At 39.7% G+C, this 22,218-nt stretch overlaps 1 protein-coding gene across 4 annotated transcripts in view; it reads left to right on the top strand.

Moving 5' to 3' along the window:
- TTC39C (tetratricopeptide repeat domain 39C) overlaps window positions 1-22,218 on the top strand; it is a 105,419-nt gene that overhangs the window by 13,637 nt on the left and 69,564 nt on the right. The window contains exons 1-4 of one of the 4 annotated variants that reach the window (XM_046672381.1): window positions 3,891-4,009; window positions 5,721-5,856; window positions 6,947-7,001; window positions 7,164-7,228. The exons of 1 other annotated variant lie outside the window; for it this stretch is intronic. The gene's annotated coding sequence lies outside the window, so the exon portion shown is untranslated. Of the gene's footprint in view, window positions 1-3,890; window positions 4,010-5,720; window positions 5,857-6,946; window positions 7,002-7,163; window positions 7,229-22,218 lie in introns of those variants that run through there. 2 more of the 4 variants (XM_046672384.1, XM_046672382.1) reach the window with 2 other exon arrangements.

Below are 22,218 nucleotides of genomic sequence, written 5' to 3'. Positions count from 1 at the left end.
ACCCCCACCCCTGTGAACTTTTCAACATGTGAGTCTAATTATATTGCCTCTCTGCTAAGAATCCTTTCATGGCCTCTTTGGTAGGCTGAAAAATGGTCCTTCAAAAGATATCCACAGCTGATCCCTGAAATCTCTGAGTGCTACCTTCTGTGGCAAAAAAAGTGTCTTGCATATGTGGTTAAGTTAAAGATTTTGAGATGGGAAGATTATCCAGGTGGATATCCAATCCACCCAGATGGGATAGATATGATCACATATATCCTTATATATGAAACAGAGGGAGATTTCATACACATAGAGAAGATAGTATGAAAATGGAGCAGAGAGAAAGATTTGAAGACGTTGGCCTTGAAGATTGGAGTGATGGTGGCCACAGGCCCCGGAATGCAGGCAGCACCAGAAACTGGAGTAGTGAGGGCATGGATTCTCCCAGAGTCTCTGGAGGGAGCACAGCCCTGCCCACATCTTGATTTCAGCCCAGTGAAACTAATTACAGACTTCTGGCCCCCAGAACCGGGAGAGAATAAATTTCCATTGTTTTAAGCCACCAAGTTGCAGCAATTCATTACAGCAGCCACAGGAAACTAAAACAACCTCCCTCTGCTCTCAGGATTAGGACCAGAATCTCTATCAGGAGCTCTGTGGTGTGGCTTAGCCCTGCTTGGTTTGCCTCTTAACCATCTGCTGTTTTATCTTTTTCTGTATATTTTACAGTTATTTCTTTCATTTTTTTTTTAAAGATTGGCACCTGAGCTAACAACTGTTACCAATCTTCTTTTTTTTTGATTTCTGCTTTTTCTCCCCAACTCCCCCAAGTATATAGTTGTATATTTTAGTTGTGGGTCCTTCCACTTGTGGTATGTGGGACGCCGCCTCAACATGGCCTGATGAGTGGTGCCATGTCGGTGCCCAGTATCCGAACCGGCAAAACCCTGGGCTGCCATAGTGGAGTGCGCGAACTTAACCACTCAGCCACAGGGCCGGCCCCTCATTGTGTTCCTTCTAGGCTGGGGCTGTACAAAGCCAAGTGAGCTCATGCTAGAAAATAGACTCATAGCTCTTGTTTTCATATGGTGGCTTATATAAAAATGGAAAAGTAAAATAGCTTTAACTTGACAGTGATTTTGATTTTAATGAGTTTCAGAATCTGTGCTAACCTTCATTTAAAATATCAACGCTTTGGCCAGTTACATCACTCTGTAGCCTTTTCTTTCTTTGCTGTGCTCTTCCCTTACTCTTTGACCTCTGGTCACCTTAGTCTTCTTTCAAATTCTTGAAGATTCTCGAAGAATCGTGTTCTTTTCCTCTGGGCTTCCCACCTCCGTTTGTGATTATATACAGATAGCACTTGCTTTGCTTGCTTCTAACATGCGTGGATTTCAGTTACCAGAGGTTAGTTAAATAACACCAGTTCCCCAATAACATGGTTCAAATTTCACTTAGCCCTGTGTACGAAGTGTGAGTAACTGTATATACAAGCTGCTAGCTCTTGAGCCCACAAGTCACCACGTTTGTAACAGATGCACGTCATGATCAGTGACCAATCACGTCACTTCTTTCAGAGTTGGCCTCTGACTGGTCACTGTGCATCTCTTATTCAGTTCCCACACAGACAGCAAAGTAGGTTGTTGTGTTGCCTCCTTATCTCTTAATGTTAAATCCACATGACATTTTACAGAAGTGGGTAATTAAGAGGGACTTGGCGAACAAAGATGAAAGTGTAGCAAAGAAAAAAGTGAAATCTGGGAGTGAAATCTGCGTTGAACATAAATTGAGTTATAGGAGGAGGAGCTACCCTGGGAGTGTTATCCCTGTCACCTTTCAAGTGACTCTACGTGTACAGCCATGGGTGCCTAGTGAAGGCATTTTTACCAACACAAAGGAGCTAAGTGGTTGTAAGGAAAAAGATGAAGATGTCCCAGAATCGGTGACACAGGCAAAGAACTTCACATTAAAGAAACTCGCAGAGATATGTCACAACATTGAAGGCACAAAGGCTAAAATGTTGGAAGCTGATCCAAATCTAGTAAAAAGTATGACAGTTCACCAAGACGTAGCAAAAATGCTCACTCTGCATCATAAGTTATATGACGAGAAGAAAGCAAGTGCTCTTCAAATATTCTCGATAAGGTTTGTACAAAAAGTAAAGCACTTTAATGTCAATGTTTCTAATGTTTTAAATTATAGCCTACTAAATAAATACTAGTTTTACTATTTTTTCATTTCATAAATATACATATTTATAACTGGCAGGAAGTTTTTAAATTATTTTTTAATTGTAAAATGTTCATAAAAAATACACCATTTTAACCATTTTTAAGTGTACAGTTCAGTGGCATTAAGTACAATTGTGTTGTTGTGCAACTGTCACCACCATCCATCTCCAGAACTTTTTTAATCTTCCAGGCTGAAACTCTGTACCCATTAGACACTAACTCCTCATTCTTCCCTCCTCCCAGCCCCTGGCAACCATCGTTGTACTTCCTGTCTCTTTAAATTTAACTACTCTAGGTACCTCATATAAGTGGAATTACACAGTATTTGTCCTTTTGTGACTGCCTTATTTCACTTAGCTTATTGTCTTCAAGGTTCATCCGTGTTGTAGCATGTATCAGAATTTCCTTCCTTTTTAAGGCTGAATAATATCCCATTGTCTGTACAGTCATGCGGCGCATAACAACGTTTGGTCAATGACAGGCCGCATATACAATGGTGGTCCCATAAGATTAGTATCATAAGGGCTGGCCCGGTGGTGCAATGGTTAAGTGCACACATTCCACTTTGGTAGCCTGGGGTTCGCCAGTTCGGATCCTGGGTGCAGACATGGCACTGCTTGGCAAGCCATGCTCTGGCAGGCGTCCCATGTATAAAGTAGAGGAAGATGGGCACGGATGTTAGCTCAGGGCCAGTCTTCCTCAGCAAAAACAGGAAGATTGGCAGCAGATGTTAGCTCAGGGTTAATCTTCCTTAAAAAAAAAAAAGATTAGCACCATATAGCCTAGTATAAGACTTCCCCCCACTAGACCGTGCTCCTTGAGATTAAGAACATTGTCTGATTTGCTCACTGTTGTATCCCCAGCACGTAACCTGATGTCTGGCATGTAGTGGTTGCTCAGTCAGTAAATGATGCATGAATGATCCTTGCTTTCAAACATGAGTTTTACCTGGATCCCACTGTGTGTGCCATACATCTCCCATTCTTTAAATGTATGGATCCTTTATGATAGGAGGTTTATCTGGGGTATTGGAAAGTAGTGTTGCAGGGTCTCAGATAAACTGTCTCGCTAGGAGGATTAGATAAGACTATGAATTGATGTCTTTCACTTGTTTTAAGGCTTACATATGTTAGACATTCTGTGTAGTGTTCGTTGGTTATTATAACATCTTGTATTATCCCTTTAGCACTAAGACACTATATATGATCCCACTTGAAATAGAAAATTCAGGACAAATGTGTGCTGGTAGTGAAGTGTAGTTGGTGGCAAGGTTGCTGCTGTGAACTCAGCTGTTGTGATCAAGGAGATCATAAAGGGACTGTGGCATTTTGTGTTGATATGCACCTGTGGAAGTGGGGACCATGCATCAGGTCAAGAGAAAAGACACTTCACTTCTTCTCATTCTTCAGGCTGCATAGTGAGACTCCCCTGCAGGTGGGGCCTCACTTGGGGTCAGTAAAAATACAACCAAAAGGTGATTCCTGCTGCTCCACATGCCCATGTCCTCTGAACAGTCAAATGCATGTCTAGTGATGACGTTCGGCTCTTATCGTTCACACCAGGTTCTATAGAAGGGTAATGTTTGCTTAAAATCAAATTCTCATTATTTTTGTTAATAAGTTAAATATTTATTGATTGCCTACTGTGTTCGAATCACCCCAGTAGGTGCTAAGAGGAGACAAAGGCAAACAAGACCCTTTTCCTGCCCTCAAAGAAGTACCAGTCGGGTGAGGGAGAGCCGCACAACATCTAATTTAAATGGAGTAACATCGTGAGAACAGAAAGAAGAACAGGTGCGTTAGTCTGCTCGGGCTGCTGTAACAAAGTCTCACAGATCAGGTGGCTTAAACAACAGATATTTATTTTTTCACAGTCCTGGAGGCTGCAAGTCCGCAATCAGGATGGCAGCATGGTCAGGGTCTGGTGAGAGCTTTCTTCCTGGCTTGCAGATGGCTGCCTTCTCGCTGTGTCCTTGCATGGCCTTTTTTCTGAGTACATGTGAGTTCTCTCTCTTCCTCTTCTTATAAGGCCACCAGTCCTATCGGATTCCAACCCCCACCCTCATGACATCACTTAACCTAAATTACCTCCTAAAAGCCCTGTCTCCAAGTATAGTCTCATTGGTGCTTAGGACGTCATCATATGCACGTGGGGGAGACACAATTCAGTCCATAGCAACAGGGATGCCAAACTTTATTGAGGACTTACAGTGCATCAGACACCGTGCTGCGTGTTCTCATTCAATCCTCCTCATGACCCTGGGAGGCAGGAACTGTGATTTTCTTCTGTTTTACAGATGAGGAAACTGAGGCTTGGCAGAAATAGATTTTCAAGCCCACTCACTTTACAGAGCCGATGTTGAACCCAGGGCCCTGGGAATTGGGGTAGTGTCAGAGGAGGTACCTTAAGGATGAGTAGGGAAGTGGCCAGGGGCACTCAGGCAGGCAGGGGAGCAGCCTCTGACTTGACGTGTGTTGTATTCAGGGGCAGGCTGTTCCCTGGATGCACATAGAGAGGTGCATTAAAAGCAATGGTGGAGGTTGATGCTGGTAGGTAGGTGGGTTCGTGTTCTATGCAGAGCCACGGAGTTTTTTAGCCTTGCCCTTGGGCAACAGGGAGCCATTGGCAGTTTTTGAGCAGAAGAGTGACATAAGATTTTTGTTTCAGAAATCTAATTCTGTGTGTAATGTACACAATAAATCTGGAGGTCGGGAAACAAGTTAGGTAGCAATTGTCCTAGCCGACGTGGTGCTGCCTGAGCAGGGTCGATACACGTGAAAGGTTTTTGGAGGTAGAATCAACACGACTGTTGGGTTTCAATTTTTTTTTTTTGGTTGTTGGGAGAGGAATTGAGGATGTTCTGGGTCACTAGCTAGATGGTGCTGCCACTGAGAGAGAGAGGGAGAATACAGAAAGAGGAACACATTTGAAGGATTGAGTAATGTAACAATTTCTTTACCAGTTTGCCATCAATTGGGAAATGTTAGACTGAGTGTTTTAAGTCTCTTGGGAAAGAAATGTATGTGGTACTGGATACTGGGGAAAGACTTGCAGCCGCTAGTTGAGTGTACTGGAGGCCTCTTACCTAATGTGATCAGACCACTAGTGGTTATTTAATTTGGAATTATAGAAATGAAAGAACATTTAGTAAATATTTTGTTCTGACTTTTGCTGTAAGGCCAAGGCCCTCCCTTTGTGAGTTTGCCGATGGGTTTTCCAATTGGCTCTCTTGCTTACGCCTCGCCTATAATGCATTCCTGTGGTTTTCAGCATGGGGGTCTTGAAAGTGGAACAGAGATTGAAGTCATTTGCAAAGCAATCTGAGTGGAAGCTCCATGGTTTTACAGGTCTTGTGCACTTATCTCTCTCACTAATCCTAAAGGAATTTTTAAAGTCATATGCCTTTATCAATCTTGTTGAAGCATTTATTTATTCTATATAGATGTGCCACTTTTTGTAACCTTATTTCATCTATTTACATGATAAACAATTATATAATTGCAGTAATAAAGTCAACAGGCACAAACATGAATAATCCCAGGGACTCTGAGGAAGCACAGAAGAACCCACAGTTTGAGTGTTCAGTAGGCAAAGGGCATCTTTTTCCCCTCCTCTAATATTGCTGAATCTGGAGATTAAGGTGAGTGGATATTGGTTGGGTGTCTACTGTGTGTGTATTTTTTGTGCATGTATATATAAAACAAAGATAATTGTAGACATCAGTTTGACATGGTAGTACCATATTTTTTCTGGGTTACATTCTAAATGTCTCATTATGTTTAGAGCGGTTACAAAGAGGAAATGTTATAGGAAGCATTACACCATCATAGTGTCAAATGAAACTGGTGTTAGTGGAATTTCTCTTTAGATGTAGTAGTGAAGTGAAATGGGTTCAAGAAAAAAAGTGGGGCATCAGAGGGACTGTTGGATCACTAGAGAGAGAAGAGTAGAAGTATTTCCTTTTGAAATTCAGATTTATATATGCCATTTCATAATTTATGACTTCTTAGATTCCTAATGCCATCAGTTAAAATGATCATTGCTTCCAAGTGAGCCCACCTACTTTCTAGCAATGCTAAAAGCACAGCTAATTGTAGAGTCTAAAACAGCCTGCACATATAGTCCATTAGAGCCAAGGGTTATTTTCCCTTGGTGACAAGATTAGCATTGATTAGCTAGCACAGGAAGAGAACACTGTTGGCTTTTGAGAACCTTGGCTCTACCTTGCAGAGAGCCTGTGTTTGATGGCACTCTGGTGGCTGGCTGGCTGGGCAGTGGAGAACATACCCAGGGGTGTGTTAACAGTTTAGGAGAGGCCAGGAGTGCTATTTGCCGGCTCAAAAGACACCAAGCCAATGTAAGATGCAGCAAGTTCTCTGATGTGTGGTCCAGCAGCAGTACTGACCTTTGTCGTTAGCTTAGGAATAGCTAGTAATTGTGAAACATCTTTGTGACCTCTTTCCTCTCATCTATTTCCCTGGTTTGCTTTAGTTATTTTAATGCTGGAGAGAAATTGAAGCTTTTAATAATATTAATGGGAGTATGATATCACTTTTTCTTTTTAATTTATTAAATATTTTAAACGTACAAAAAGTACAGCATGTTATTAAAAATATGGATGCCTTTCATACTCAGAATTAACAGATGTTAACATTTGCCATATTTGCATCAGAATTTTTTTAGAGAAATAAAACATTATAAATACAGTTAAGATCCCCTTTGTTTTCCAGTGTAATTCCAGTTTTCCTCTTGCCCTCCCCAGGGGCAGCCACTGTCCTCAAATTGGTATGTGTCTTTTTCCATCCATATTTACACCTTTATTGCATGTTTCTCTCCATAAACAACATATAGGTTTGTGTTTTTAAATGTACATAATGAGTATCCTTTGCAGTTTGCATTTTTTCACCCAGTTTTTTATTTCTGAGTTTTACCCATGTTAATATACAGGCATATCTCAGAGGTGCCACGGGTCCAGTTCCAGACCACTGCAATAGAGCAAATATCACAATAAAGTGAGTCACGTGAAGCTTTTGGCTTCCCAGTGCATATAAAAGTTATGTTTACACTATCCTGTAGTCTAAGTATGCAATAGCATTATATCTAAAAAACAATGTACATACCTTAATTAAAAAATACTTGAGTGCTAAAAAATGCTAACTGTCACCTGAGCCTTCAGTGAGTTATAGTCCTTGTGCTGGTGGAGGATCGTGCCTTGATGTTGATGGCAGCTGGCTGATCAGGGTGGTGGTTGCTGAAGGTTGGGGTGGCTGTAGCAATTTCTTAAAATAAGACAACAATGAAGTTTACCACATCAGTTGACTGTTCCTTTCATGAACGATGTCTCTGTAGCATGCAATACTGTTTGATAGTATTTTGCCCAGTAGAACTTCTTTCAAAATTGGAGTCAGTCCTCTCAAACCTGCTGCCACTTTATCAACTAAGTTTATATAATGTTCTAAATCCTTTGTTGTCATTTCAAGAATCTTCACAGCATCTTCACCAGGAATAGATTGTATCTCAAGAAACCACTTTCTTTGCTCATCCATAACAAGCAACTCCTCATCTGTTAAAGTGTTATCATAAGATTGAAGCAATTCAGTCCCATCTTCAGGCTCCACTTCTAATTCTAGTTCTATTGCTTTTTCCACCAAATTTACAGTTACTTCCTCCCCTGAAGTCTTGAACTCCTCAAAGTCATCCATGAGGGTTGGAATCAACTTCTTCCAAACTCTTGTTAATATTTATATTTTAACTCTTTCATGAATCATGCCATATTCTTAATGGGCATCTAGAATGGTGAATCCTTTCCAGAAGGTTTTCAATTTACTTTGCCCAGATCCATCAGAGGAATTCTATCTATGGTAGCTATTGCCTTATGAAATGTACTTCTTAAATAATAAGAGTTGAAACTCAGAATTACACCTTGATCCATGGGCTGAAGAATGGATGTTGTTTTAGCAGACATGAAAGCATTAATCTCATTGTACGCCTCCATCAGAGCTCTTGGGTGACCAGGTGTGTTGTCAGTGTGCTGTAATATTTTGAAAGGTATCTTTTTTCTGAACAGTAGGTCTCAACAGTGGGCTTAAAATATTCGGTTAATCATGTTATACACAGCTATGCTGTCATCCAGGCTTTGTTGTTCCACTTTTAGAGCACAGGCAGAGTAGATTTAGCATAATTCTTAAGGGCCCGAGGATTTTCAGAGTGGTAAATGAGCATTGGCTTCAACTTAAAGTCACCAGCTGCATTAGCCCGTAACAAGAGAGTCAGGCTGGGGCTGGCTCTGTGGCCGAGTGGTTAAGTTCGCGCACTCTGCTGCAGCGGCCCAGGGTTCGGATCCTGGGCACGGACATGGCACTGCTCGTCAGGCCACGTTGAGGCGGCGTCCCACATCCCACAACTAGAAGGACCTGCAACTAAGATATACAACTGTGTACAGGCGGGGGTTGGGGAGATAAAGCAGGGAAAAAAAAAAAGATTGGCAACAGTTGTTAGTGCAGGTGCCAATCCTTAAAAAAAAAGAAATTGGCAACGGTTGTTAGCCCAGGTGCCACTTTTTAAAAAAAAAAAAAAAAAAGAGAGTCAGGCTGTCCTTTGAAGTTTATACTTCTCTCTAGCTACGAAAGTCCTAGATGGAATCTTCTTCCAATATAAGGCTGTTTTGTCTACACTGAGTATCTGTTGTTGAGTGTAGCCACCCCTGTCAATTATCTTAGCAAGATCTTCTGGATAACTTGCTGCAGCTTCTACATGAGCGCCTGCTGCTTCACTTTGCACTTATGTTAAGGAGACAGCTGCTTTCCTTAAACCTCATGAACCAACCTCTGCTGGCTTCAGACTTTTCTGTAGCTTTTTCACCTCTCAGCCTCTGCCAAATTGAAGAGAGTTAGGGCCTTGCTCTGGGTTAGGCTTTGGTTTACGGGAATGTTCTGACTGATTTGATCTTCTGTCTAGACCACCAAAACTTCTCTGTGTCAGCAATAAGGCTGTTTCGCTTTCTTATCATTCGTGTGTTCACTGGAGTAGCACTTTTAATTTCCTTCAAGAACTTTTCCTTTGCATTCACAACTTGGCTGTTTGGTACAAGAGGCCTAGCTTTTGGCCCCTTGGCTTTCAACATATCTTCCTTACTAAGGTGAATCATGTGTAGCTTTCAGTTTAAAGTGAGAGACGTGTGACTCTTCCTTCCACTTGAACACTTAGATGTCAGTGTAGGATTATTAATTGGCCTGATTTCAATATTGTTGAGAGCGGTATGTACTACACTTCTCATAAAAATTCCTGTCTGCTGTGCCTGCAGCGTACACATTGGTGATAAAATAAATGAAATTCTGTGGAGGAAATCAGGCACGGTCTCTGTCCTGAAAAAATTGAGTCTAGCTGGGGTTATGTAATATATACATATGAAAGATAACACATTTATGAAGCAAGCTAAGAGTAGTAGAAAATATAATTTGTAGAAATAGCTTGAAAATCAAATGGAAGCAATATATGTTGAAAAAAAGAGTGAAATCAAAGACTACTCAGTGATACCATTCTTTTCTTCCTGCTTCTTCCTCCCAGTCTTAGAGCTCAATCTTATAGAAGCAGGTTATAGAGCACTTAGTCAACACACTGAAGAAGAAAAGAAGGTAAGAAAAGCTCGAGCCTTCTGAGCGTGCTGTGGGCTGGAGACACTGGGGCCAAGTGCTCGGTGGCAGGCCTGGCACCCTAGAGGTGTCCCAGACCTGCCAGTCGGCTGCTTGGGACTGTGGCTGCTCAACACAAAGCCACAAACATGAGGGGCCCTTCATGCTGTCCCATACTCAACGTTGTCATGCACTTGTGCCATCTCATACTCAGAGCTTACTCAATTCTGCTTCTGCGCCATAACTCTCAGGCCAATCCCCTGAGCAAGGGCACATGGAGAGATGCAGGTGCATACCTGAGGACGTTCTCAGGGTGGGAGAACCATCTGAGGTGTGTGGCATTAAGGTGATCACAGCAGGTTTAGGATCGAAGGACTGGTTTTGCATTTGCAAAATGTTTCAGAGAGTTCTCACCAAGCTTGTTAGTGCTTTCTCTAACGTTTAGTATCTCACAAGTCAGGACAGTAAGTTAACTTCTTGCCCCAAATCTCTCTACCTCTAGCTATTGGATTTTCACCTATGGGAATGAAACTTCTGTAATGGAGGTTGACAGAAGGAAGAGTATAGTGTGTGTGTGTTTAATAATCAGTTTTGTTGGAGCTATGGTGTAAACCCAGGAATTCTGGTTTCTGTCTGTGGACACAGCATGGGTACAGGTCACAGAGAGGCATCATGGAAAAAGCTGGATTTTTTTCAGGATTCTAATTGGGTTGTGAAGAGGAGAGGGGATAATGTGCAAAGACTGAGAGGACAAGATCAGCACTGTGGAGTGGTCAAGGGCTGTCAGATTTGCGGAGCTGGAGCAGAGAGCCTGCTTGGAAGAAGAAAGGAGAAATAAAGCCAGTGAGGGCCAGACTGTTGGGGGAATGTCGAGCAGTGGCAGTAGTTTGTTCTGATGGACGGTCAAAAGGGACAGCTGGTCAATGACAGAAGGCATGTTGAAAGGTGTCCCTGGGCAACACTGCTTTTGTGGCAGTTTGGTGTGGACTAGAGTTTGGGAGACGCCAGTCCTGAAAGGTGAGGCCCGAGATGGAGGCTTGCCTGAAGGGAACAGGAAAGGGGAAGAACAAGGGAAAGACAGGACCCTCAACTCCCAGAGGACTATGGGAGGACGAGGTGCTAGCGATCGTAATGGAAAGACTGAGAAATACTTTTGAAAATAGGATCTTAAATTTGGTTCAACAAAACAGGGCTTAATAAATACAAGAATTCTTTCTTTCAAGTAGGAAAATATTAGTGATGTCTTCAAATATTCTTTTCCAAAAGGGTACATTAGAATATATATTTTAGTTAGCAAAACTCTGCCAGCCTTATTAATTTACCACTTTTTGGAAACAAAAATCCTAACAACGCCTCTAAGACTTTGCTACTCAAGGTATGGTTTGGGGTCCAGCAGTATCGTTTAGGGGCTCCTTAGAATGTAGAAGGCCTCACCCATACCACCTGGATGAGAGTCTGCCTTTTAGCAGCGGGGATTTGAATGCATAGCAGAGTATGAGAAGCACTGCTCCAACACACGGTCTCCTTGTGAGTTTTTTAAAGTTTTTTTTTGTTTTTGTTTTTTGCTGAGGAAGTTTCACCCTGAGCTAACATCTGTGGCAGTCTTCCTCTATTTTGTATGTGGGTCACTGCCACAGCATGGCCACTGCCAACTGGTCTATGTCCACACCCAGGAACTGAACCCAAGCCGCCAAAGCTGAGCACGCCAAACTTAACCACTACACCACAGGGCTGGCCCTTTCTTGTGACTTTTTTTGTTTTTAATGAAGATTAGCCCTGAGCTAACATTCACTGCCAATCCTCCTCTTTTTGCTGAGGAAGACTGGCCCTGAGCTAACATCTGTTCCCATCCTCCTCTACTTTATATGTGGGATGCCTGCCACAGCATGGCTTGACAAGCAGTGTGTAGGTCTGCAACTGGGATCTGAACAGGCGAACCCCAGGCCGCCAAAACAGAACGTGGGAACTTAACTGCTGTGTCCCTGGGCTGGCCCCTCTTGTGACTTTTTTAAAGAAAATTTATAACAAAAAAATTTTATTATATATCAAGTTTTGTTTTCTGGAAGTCTGTAATAAATGCCAAGAATACCCTTTTAAAAGTGCTGATAGGAGCAGTTATAAAATTGGTGATTTAGTGATAAATATGTACTGTTCACTGTCAGTCTTTCCACTCTGAAACATCACTTCCTGTGAAGCAGTCTTATTTCAGTGCCTGGAACAGTGCTTGGCACATCTAGTGCTCAAAAGATATTTTTGATAATTTTGAATAAGTGGATGAAAATTAAGTATTTTAAATTACTTTGATGTGTACATTTTAAAACTATGCCTTATGTTGATTAAGTTAAAAACTTCAGCTTGCAAGGGAGATAAATGCTTATTTATTGATCATTTAGAAAAGAAAGAAAAGTAGAAAAAAGAAAAATCACTCTTTACTCCTGCTACTCATAGATAACATTTTAGGATATTTCTTTTTGTGACTGTTTTGATGCAGTTTGTCATACTGCACGTATTGCTTTATCTTCTGCTTTTTTGCTGATCATGACAGAGTAACTAGTTTGTTCATGATTACTATGTGCCAAGCTTCAAACTAGGCATTTTAGATACTTTTCTCTTTTGTTTGTTATACTTACGTAAGGCAGTGTAATTACATCAGATTTTCAAATGAGGAAAACACAGGCTGAGAGTTTGTGTATGTTGTTCATGGTCATATAGCTAGTCCCTGATCAAGTTAAGATTTTAACTCAGGACCAGTTTTGATAGCCTGTGCTTTTTCAAACACTCTGGAGTAAGCATTTCCTTAGTTATTATGTTTTTTGGTGGGGGGACTAAAATAATATTTTTCTAGGTGAATATATCATAATTTGGCTGAAAGTTTCTATCCTTCAACATTCCAGTAGTCTTATTTCTTGATATTACATATAATACTGTGTTGAACATCTTTGTGTAGAAATATTTTTGTGCATTTCATTTTTCTTAAGGTTGGTTCTTAGAAATATTTTTAAGTCTCTTGAAAGATAGGAAAATAGATAATAGAACTTTCCAAAAGTTCCGCATCAATTTTCTCATCGGTCACTGTAAATGTTACATTGTGTATTTGAATGCATATGGGCAAAGTAATATGTGAACCATGCTTCTTCAGAAAAAATCCATTTGAATGTTTTTTTCTTTCGTTTTGAATAATTTTTGACTTTTATGTCACAAAATGTAATGGATATTTGTTACTGAAATATTTAGCTGTCTGTAAATATCAGCTTTTATATTATGTGGAATTTTAGCATGATATTCGTGCTACCCTGCTCAAAAAAAAAAGTCCACAATTTGTTAAGAAGATGTACATCATTTGCATCGATTTGTGTTTTCGTAAGCTCAGAATTCTTAAATTGTGAGTTTTTTATGGTATACAGCTTATTCAACTTTAATATGTATTTAATACCACTTTTTTCTTCTCCAAAATCATGACGACCATATCATTCTTAGACTAAGGTATGGTATTTCTTTTTGTTTCCTTTCTCCTTCTCTCTCTTCCACCCTCCCTCCCTGCTCTATTTCTTTTTGTAGCAGGAGGGCAGATGGTGTAGAGAGGAAAGCCTGTGCATGTTATCACAACAACCACAGCCACGGTAAAACCAACCAAACAAACCCTTACTTATATGGAACTTTATTTGATATTCTAATTAAACTATTGAAGAAGGTAATATCCCCTACTCTTAATATTTGGAATCATAACAGATCACTATAAAATTTAATAGCTCTTTATTGGCGACAATACCAGAAGAGGACGATAATGAGAACATATGAAAATAGAATACTGTCTTATTCATTTAGCCATGTTTATTTGATGTAGTGCCTGTTTATTTTTATCTGTAGTGTACCTTTCCCAAATATCAGCACAGCATCTTTAAGCTGGCAAAAAAAATTTTGATTCTGTTATTGAACAGAATCTGTTGTAGATGGGTTTTATCCTTTAGTTATATGTATGATTTTGTGGTCTGATAATACCTCTTCTAAAATAAAAAGTGTTACAGTTTAATAATTTGTGTGAGACTAATAAACCAGTGAATTTGGAAAACACATACGTGTACTTTCCACAATATGTTAGAAAGTTTTGCAGTTTTGAAATACTTGATAAGCTATGAGTAAGACATTAATAGATAGTTGCATAAGCAATTAAGGGCCTGTGAGAGTGAATTGATTTTGTTAAATTCAATTAAGTACCCTATTTCTGACTTCCTTAAATAAATGAGGCATTTTTGCTTGCTGCCCTTTTGCATTTATGCAAGGCTGCACACAGCCTGAAGGCGGTCATGCTTGTATGAGTAGGCAGTTAAAGGCCTTTCCCATTCTGATTGGAATTACTTATTTTAAAAGGAATGATGTGATAAATATTTGAATTTAATGTAAAGTTTTAGTTAAAACAGGTAACTTTTCTACCTCTGTTCTTTTGGAATAGCAGTCAGTTTTAGCATAACTTTATTTCAATAGATATTGCCGTCTTCTTGTGCACTACAATCATGTAAACTAAAAACTCATAATCATATTTATCTTTTAAGATCTCACTTTCATGGTAAGTATCAGCGATTGCTGTTTTGAGTTTATTTTTTTCTTAAAAGTAGGCTTTTCAAATGCAGGGAGTTTTTTTTTTTAATTTAGTTTTCATTGAGGTAATGATAGGTTACAATCTTGTGAAATTTCAGTTGTACATTATTGTTTGTCAGTCGTGTTGGAGGTGCACCCCTTCACACTTTGTGCCCACCCCCCACCCCACCTTTCCCCTGGTAGCCACTAATCTGTTCTCTTTGTCTACATTTTTGAATTCCTCATATGAGTGGAGTCATACAGAGATTGTCCTTCTCTATCTGGCTTATTTCACTTGACATAATTCCCTCAAGGTCCATCCATGTTGTTGCAAATGAGATGATTTTGTTCTTTTTTACAGCTGAGTAGTATTCCGTTGTATATATACACCACATCTTCTTTATCCAGTCATCTGTTGATGGGCACTTAGGTTGCTTCCACATCTTGGCTATTGTAAATAATGCTGCAGTGAACATTGGGGTGCATGGGACTTTTGGAATTGCTAACTTCAGGCTCTTTGGATAGATACCCAGTAGTGGGATAGCTGGATCATATGGGAGTTCTATTTTTAATTTTTTGAGAAATCTCCGTACTGTTGTCCATAGTGGCTGCACCAGTTTGCATTCCCACCAGCAGTGTATGAGGATTCCTTTTTCTCCACAACCTCTGCAACATTTGTTACTATTTGTTTTAGTTATTTTTGTCATTCTAATGGGTGTAAGGTGATATCTTAGTGTAGTTTTGATTTGCATTTCCCTGATGATCAGCGATGATGAACATCTTTTCATGTGCCTATTGGCCATCTGTATATCTTCTTTGGAGAAATGTCTGTTCATGTCTCCTGCCCATTTTTTGATCAGGTTGTTTGATTTTTTGTTGTTGAGTTGTGTGAGTTCTTTATATATTATGGATATTAAGCCTTTGCCAGATGTATGACTTGAAGATATTTTTTTCCCAGGTAGTGGGTTGTTTTTTTGTTTCACTCCTGTTTTCCTTTGCCTTGAAGAAGCGCTTTAGTCTGATGAAGTCCCATTTGTTTATTCTTTCTATTGTTTCCCTTGTCTGAGAAGACATGGTGTCTGAAAAGATCCTTTTAATACTGATGTCAAAGAATGTACTGCCTACATTTTCTTCTAGAAGCCTTATGGTTTCAGGTCTCACCTTTAGGTCTTTGATCCATTTAGAGTTTATTTTGATGAATGGTGAAAAAGAATGGTCAATTTTCGTTCTTTTACATGTGGCTTTCCAGTTTTTCCAGCACCATTTGTTGAAAAGACGTTCTTTTCTCCATTATATGCCCTTAGTGCCTTTGTCGAAGATTAGCTGTTCATAGACATATGGTTTTATTTCTGGGCTTTCAATTCTGTTCCACTGAAATGTGCACCTGTTTTTGTACCAGTACCATGCTGTTTTGATTACTGTAGCTTTGTAGTAAGTTTTGAAGTCAGGGATTGTGATGCCTCTAGCTTTGTTGTTTTTTCTCAGGATTGCTTTAGCAATTCGGGGTCTTTTGTTGCCCCATATGAATTTTAGGATTCTTTGTTCTATTTCTGTAAAGAATGTCATTGGGATTCTGATTGGTATAGCATTGAATCTGTAGATTGCTTTAAGTAGAATGGATATTTTAACTATGTTTATTCTTCCAATCCATGTACATGGAATGTCTTTCCATCTCTTTTTGTCGTCATCCATTTCTTTCAGAAAAGCCTTGTAATTTTCGTTGTGTAGGTCTTTCATTTCCTTAGGTAAATTCACCCTGAGGTATTTTACTCTTTTTGTTGCGATTGTGAATGGTGTTGTATTCTTGAGTTCTTTTACTGTTAGTTTGTTATTAGAGTATAGAAATGCTACTGATTTATGTAAATTGATTTTATACCCTGCAACTTTGCTGTAGTTATTGATAACTTCTAGAAGTTTTCCAATGGGTTCTTTGGGGTTTTCTATATATAAGATCATGTCATCTGCAAACAGTGAGAGTTTCACTTCTTCCCTCCCTATTTGGATTCCTTTTTCTTGCCTAATTGCTGTGACTAAAACCTCCAGTACTATGTTAAATAAGAGTGGTGATAGAGGGTATCCCTGTCTTGTTCCTGTTTTCAGGGGGGTAGCACTCAGTTCTTGCCCATTGAGTATGATATCGGCTGTGGGTTTGTCATTTATGGCCTTTATTATGTTGAGGTAGTTCCCTTCTATTCACATTTTGTTCAGAGTTTTTATCATAAATGGCTGTTGGAACTTGTCAAATGCTTTCTCTGCATCTATTGAAATGATCATGTGGTTTTTATTCCTCAGTTTGTTGATGTGGTGTATCACGTTGATTGATTTGCAGATGTTGAACCATCCTTGTGTCCCTGGTATGAATCCCACTTTATCATGATGTATGATCCTTTTGATGAATTGCTGAATTCAGGTTGCCAAAATTTTGTTGAGAATTTTTGCATGTATGTTCATCAGCGATATTGGCCTGTAGTTTCATGTTGTCCTTGTCAGGCTTTGGTATCAGCGTGATGTTGGCCTCATAGAATGTGTTAGGAAGTGTTCCATCCTCCCTAATTTTTTGGAATAGCTTGAAAAGGATAGGTATTAAATCCTCTCTGAAAGTTTGGTAGAATCCTCAGGGAAGCCATCTGGTCCTGGGGTTTTATTCTTTGGAGTGCTTTTGATTGTTGTTTCAATCTCTTTCCTTGTGATTGGTCTGTTCAAATTGTCTGCTTCGTCTTGACTAAGCTTTGGGAGATTGTAGGAGTCCAAGAATTTATCCATTTCCTCTAGGTTATCCATTCTGTTGGCATATAGTTTTTTGTGGTCTTCTCTTATAATCCGTAGTATTTCTACAGAGTCTGTTGTTATTTCTCCTCTTTCATTTCTGATTTTGTTTATTTGAGCTTTCTGTCCTTTTTTTCTTTGTAAGTCTGGCTAGGGGTTTGTCAATTTTATTTATTTTCTCAAAGAACCAGCTGTTTGTTTCATTGATCCTTTCTACTGCCTTTTTTGTTTCAATAGCACTTATTTCTGCTCTGATTTTTATTATTTATCTCCTTCTGCTGACTTTGGTCTTTGTTTGTTCTTTCTCTAATTCAGTTAGGTGTAATTTAAGATTGCTTATTTGGGATTTTTCTTGTTTGTTAAGTTGTGTCTGTATTGCAATGAATTTTCCTCTTAATACAGCTTTTGCTGTATCCCATATGAGTTGGTATTGCATGTTATCATTTTCGTTTGTCTCCAGGTATTTTTTGATTTCTTCAACGATCCATTGCTTGTTCAATAGCATAGTGTTTAGTCTCCACATCCTTGTGCCTTTCTCAGCTTTTTTCTTCTAATTAATTTCTAGCTTTATAGCATTATGATCAGAGAAGATGCTTGTTATTATTTCAATTTTTTAAAATTTGTGTAAGCTTGCCTTGTTTCCCAACATATGGTCTATCCTTGAGAATGTTCCATGCGTGCTTGAGAAGAATGTGTATTCTGCTGTTTTGGGTGAAGTGTTCTATATATCTCTGTTAAGTCCAACTGTTTTAGCTTTTCGTTTAGCTCCACTGTTTCCTTGTTGATTTTCTGTCTGGATGATCTGTCCATTGATGTGAGTGGGGTGTTGAGGTCCCCTACTATTATTGTGTTATTTTTGATATGTTCTTTTAGGTTTGTTAATAGTTGCTTTATGAACTTTGGTGCTCCTGTGTTAGGTGCATAGATATTTATAAGCATTATTTCTTCTTCATGAAGTGTCCCTTTGATCATTATGTATTGGCCCTCTATGTCTTTCTTTACCTGCCTTATCTTGAAATCTGTTTTGTCTGATATAAGTATTGTGACACTTGCTTTCTTTTGTTTGCTATTAGCTTGGAGTATTGTCTTCTACCCCTTCACTCTGAGCCTGTGTTTGTCCTTGGGGCTGAGTTGTTTTTTCTGGAGCCAACAAATTGTTGGATCTTGTTCTTTCCATTTTGCCACTCTGTGCCTTTTTATTGGAGAGTTCAATCCGTTTACATTGAGGGTGATTATTGATGCATGAGGGCTTAATGCTGTCATTCTGTCTATCGTTTTCTGGTTTTCCTGCATTTCCTTTGTTTCTCATCCTGTGTGTTTTAACCTACTTATTGACTTCTGCAATTTCTTATTCTGGGTTTCTTAGACTTTTCCTTATGTATGTCTCTGTTCTATTTTTTAGTTTAGTGGCTACCCTGAAGTTTGTATTCAGAATCTCATGCATAACATAGTCCATTTTCTGGTGGTCTCTTACTTCCTTACCCTAAACTGATTCAGTCCCTTTCCTCCTCCCCTCCTAAATTATTATTTTCATCTCTTATTCCAACTTGTGTTGTGAGTTTGTGGTTAGAGTGAAAAGATTGTCTTTGCTTTGGTGATTTCCTTCCCTTTATCCTAATGTTATAGTTGAATATTTGCTATCCTATTCTGATTCTATCTATTTGTCTCCCTACTCTGTGTTTTGTGACCCCTTTCTCCCTTTTTTTCTTTTTTCAGGTATTAGAGCCTTGTTGAGGATTTCTTGTAGTGGAGGTCTTGTGGCTACGAAGTCCCTTAGCTTTTGTTTGTCTGGAAAAGATTTAATTTCTCCCTCATATCTGAAGGATATTTTTGCTGGATAGAGTATTCTTGGCTGAAGATTTTTATCCTTTAAAGTTTTGAATATGTCATTCCAATCTCTCCTAACTTGCAAGGTTTCTGTAGAGAAATCCGCTGAACGTCTGATAGGGGTTCCTTTGTAGGTTATTTTCTTCTGCCTTGCTGCCCTGAGTATTCTTTCTTTGTCATTCACTTTTGCCATTTTTACTACTATATGCCTTGCAGTAGGTCTTTTTACAATGACAAATCTAGGAGATCTGAAAACTTCCTCCACACACATTTCTCTCTCAATCCCTAGATTTGGGAAGTTGTCTTCTGTTATTTCGTTGAGCACACTTTCTGCTCCATTTTCCTTTTCCACGCCCTCAGGACTTTCAATTATTCTTCAGTTGCATCTTCTCATTGAGTCAGCTATTTCTCGGAGATTTCCTTCAGTTTTTTTAATGTTTAGTTCTTTTTCTTCCTCTGTCTGGAGCCATTCAGCCTGTCTATCTTTGATTATGCTAATTTTCTCCTCTATGATGTCTACACGGGCATTCAGGGAATCCATATTCTGTTTTATCTGATCCATTGTATTTTTAATCTCTAGTATTTCTAATTGATTCTTCTTTATAGTTTCAATCTCTTTTGTGAAGTAACTCCAGAACTCGTTGACCTGTTTCTCTATATTTCCCTTTACCTCAGTGAGTTTTTTGATGATAGCTACTCTGAATTCATTGTCACTTAGTTTACCTATTTTCAAGTCCTCAGGACATAATTCTGTGTTTTTATTGTTTTCCTTTTGGTCTGGAGATTTTATAAATTGCTGGATGGTAGAGGAGCGGTTTTTGTGCATAATTCTATTATTTGTTTGCAGTTATGGCATGGCGCCAGTAGATAGGAGTCGAGAGCCGTGTGTTCTGAGCCCTCCGCCTTCAGCTGCGATGGTGGTGCACAGCGTGGGTTGGGAGAGGAGGGGCACTTTCTCTCGCACAGACCTGAATTCCTATCAGCTCTCGCTCTTTGGTTTCCTGGGGTCCTGGCTTGATGAGGTCCCCCCAAGTGAAAGCTTTCCCCAGTTTAAAGGATTTCCACTGTGTGGGTCTTTGGGAGTCCTGAACCATCCTGCGGACACATGGCCCTCTCCTCTGTTCCTTTCGTCACCCACCGCAGTGATCCCAGTCTCTAGGGGAGGGGTTAAAATTCTCTCTAACCCTGTTCCAGCTCCTCCCAGGGTGGCTCCAGCCTCTCTGCCCTCCATCATTTGGCTACTGTGGGTCTCTGACGATTTCTGTTGTTAGGATTTTTTTTGGTTGGAATGCGGTTGCTCCTTTTGGTTGTAATTTGGAGGGGAGAGAGTCCCAGGTGAGCTCACTCTGCCATGTCGCTGACGTCACTCCCAGGGAGTTCTTTTTAGGCTGGGGTTGACTATAAGTGTTTAGGTAAAAAATAGATTTGTTATTTTCTATTGTAGAACATATTCTTTGTGAAAACCACTTCTAACTATTTAAATTTCACATTGTTAAAATTTTTTTTATAAAGATTGGCACCTGAGCTAAAATCTGTTGCCTGTCTTTTTTTTTTCTTTTCTTCTTCTTCCTCTCCCCAAAGCCCCCCAGTACATAGCTGTACACCCCCGTTGTGAGCACTTCTAGTTGTGGCATGTGGGATACTGCCTCAGTATGGCCTGATGAGCGGTGCCATGTCTGTGCTCAGGATCTAAACCAGCGAAACCCTGGGCTGCTGAAGCAGAGCATGCAAACCCAACCATTCGGCCATGGGGTCAGCCCCTAAATTGTTACATTTAAAAAATACAATTATAAAATGAACACATCAATGCATGATTATGTACTTCTTAAGATGTTTGCCAACTCCAGAGAAAATTTAATAATTATGTAATAAAAGGAGTCCTAGTTTTAGATGCTGGGGGTTATTTTTTTGGTGAGGAAGATTCACCCTGAGCTAACATCCGTGCTATTCTTTCTCTATTTTGTATGTGAGTTGCCACCACAGCATAGCCACCTATGAGTGGAATTGAACCTGGGCTGCCAAAGTGGAGCACCCCAGACTTAACTTCTAGGCCATGGGGCCAGCTCCAAGAAGCTGTCTTTTTAATGCCACCGTAAATATTTTTCAGAGTCCTACAGGTGAACAAGTCAAGAAATATACTTGAGGAATGATGTTTTAAGGAGAGCTAACAATAAACATGGGAAATCCTTTTAAGTATTTTGTGTACTACAGGGTCTATGCAAGTTTTAATCCTGTTTCTGGGAGTATCTTCTTTATATTTTCTTCATTTAAACCAATTAATTATTTATTAATCTCATTCAGTAAATAATTATATTTTACCTACTATATGCCACGCACTATTTAATGAATTTCTTTACTCAGTAAAACAGCTTTACAATATGAAATGAAACAGTTTCACCTATCACAGAACTACCTTTAATGAACTCAACATACAGATATCACTTTCTCTGCCTTCTTTTAGTTATTCTTTTGCTCATTTCTTTGTCAGGCCACTTATTCAGTCATTCCTTCATTCATTGATTGATTCACTCATTCGTTCATTCAGCAAGTACTCATTGAGGTCATTCTAAATGGCAGGCCCTGGGATAGGCACCATCCCAGTGGGAAAAGCAGTAATAGTATTTGGGAAGTGTTCTGAGGGGTGAAGGCTAAGGAGCAGTGTGAGCCCAGGGGAGGGCTCCAGCCCAACTAGGGGAGGGACCAGAAAGGGGGGTCTGGAACCAGCACCTTTTGGACCAAGGCCTGGAGGATGAGCAGGAGCCAGTGAGAAAAGAAGTGGAAGGTCAGTGACCCCAGGACCCTGTGTGCCAAAGTCCAAAGCAAGAGAGCATGATATTCCCTTCTCATTGTCTTTACCTTGATTTGGAAATTTTACAGGATAAAATAATAATGGAAAAGGAAATAAAATGGAAACACAATATTTTCCCAGTTCTTGTCTCAAGACAAACTTAATTTTTATGCATATATTTTGTTTCCTAAATATCAACTTACTAAATAGTCTATTGCTAAATAATCATATTAATTAGACCAGTTAATTCTCACTCAAGGAATCATTTGGAAGTTAAAAGTGGTGCCTCAGGGCCAAACTCTCTTCCATTTCACTGTCTTAGTCTCTCATCTCCCTCCTCACAGGCCTGGCTGGCTGGGCGCTGGGCTACCATTTGGGACCCTGTGAGGGGTAGCACCCAGCTCTCTGGGCCGCT

Source organism: Equus quagga, chromosome 9, assembly GCF_021613505.1.
Source record: "Equus quagga isolate Etosha38 chromosome 9, UCLA_HA_Equagga_1.0, whole genome shotgun sequence".
NCBI lineage: Eukaryota > Metazoa > Chordata > Mammalia > Perissodactyla > Equidae > Equus > Equus quagga.
Note: the sequence above shows the minus strand (reverse complement) of the source record. Positions and strands in the feature narration are given on the sequence as shown.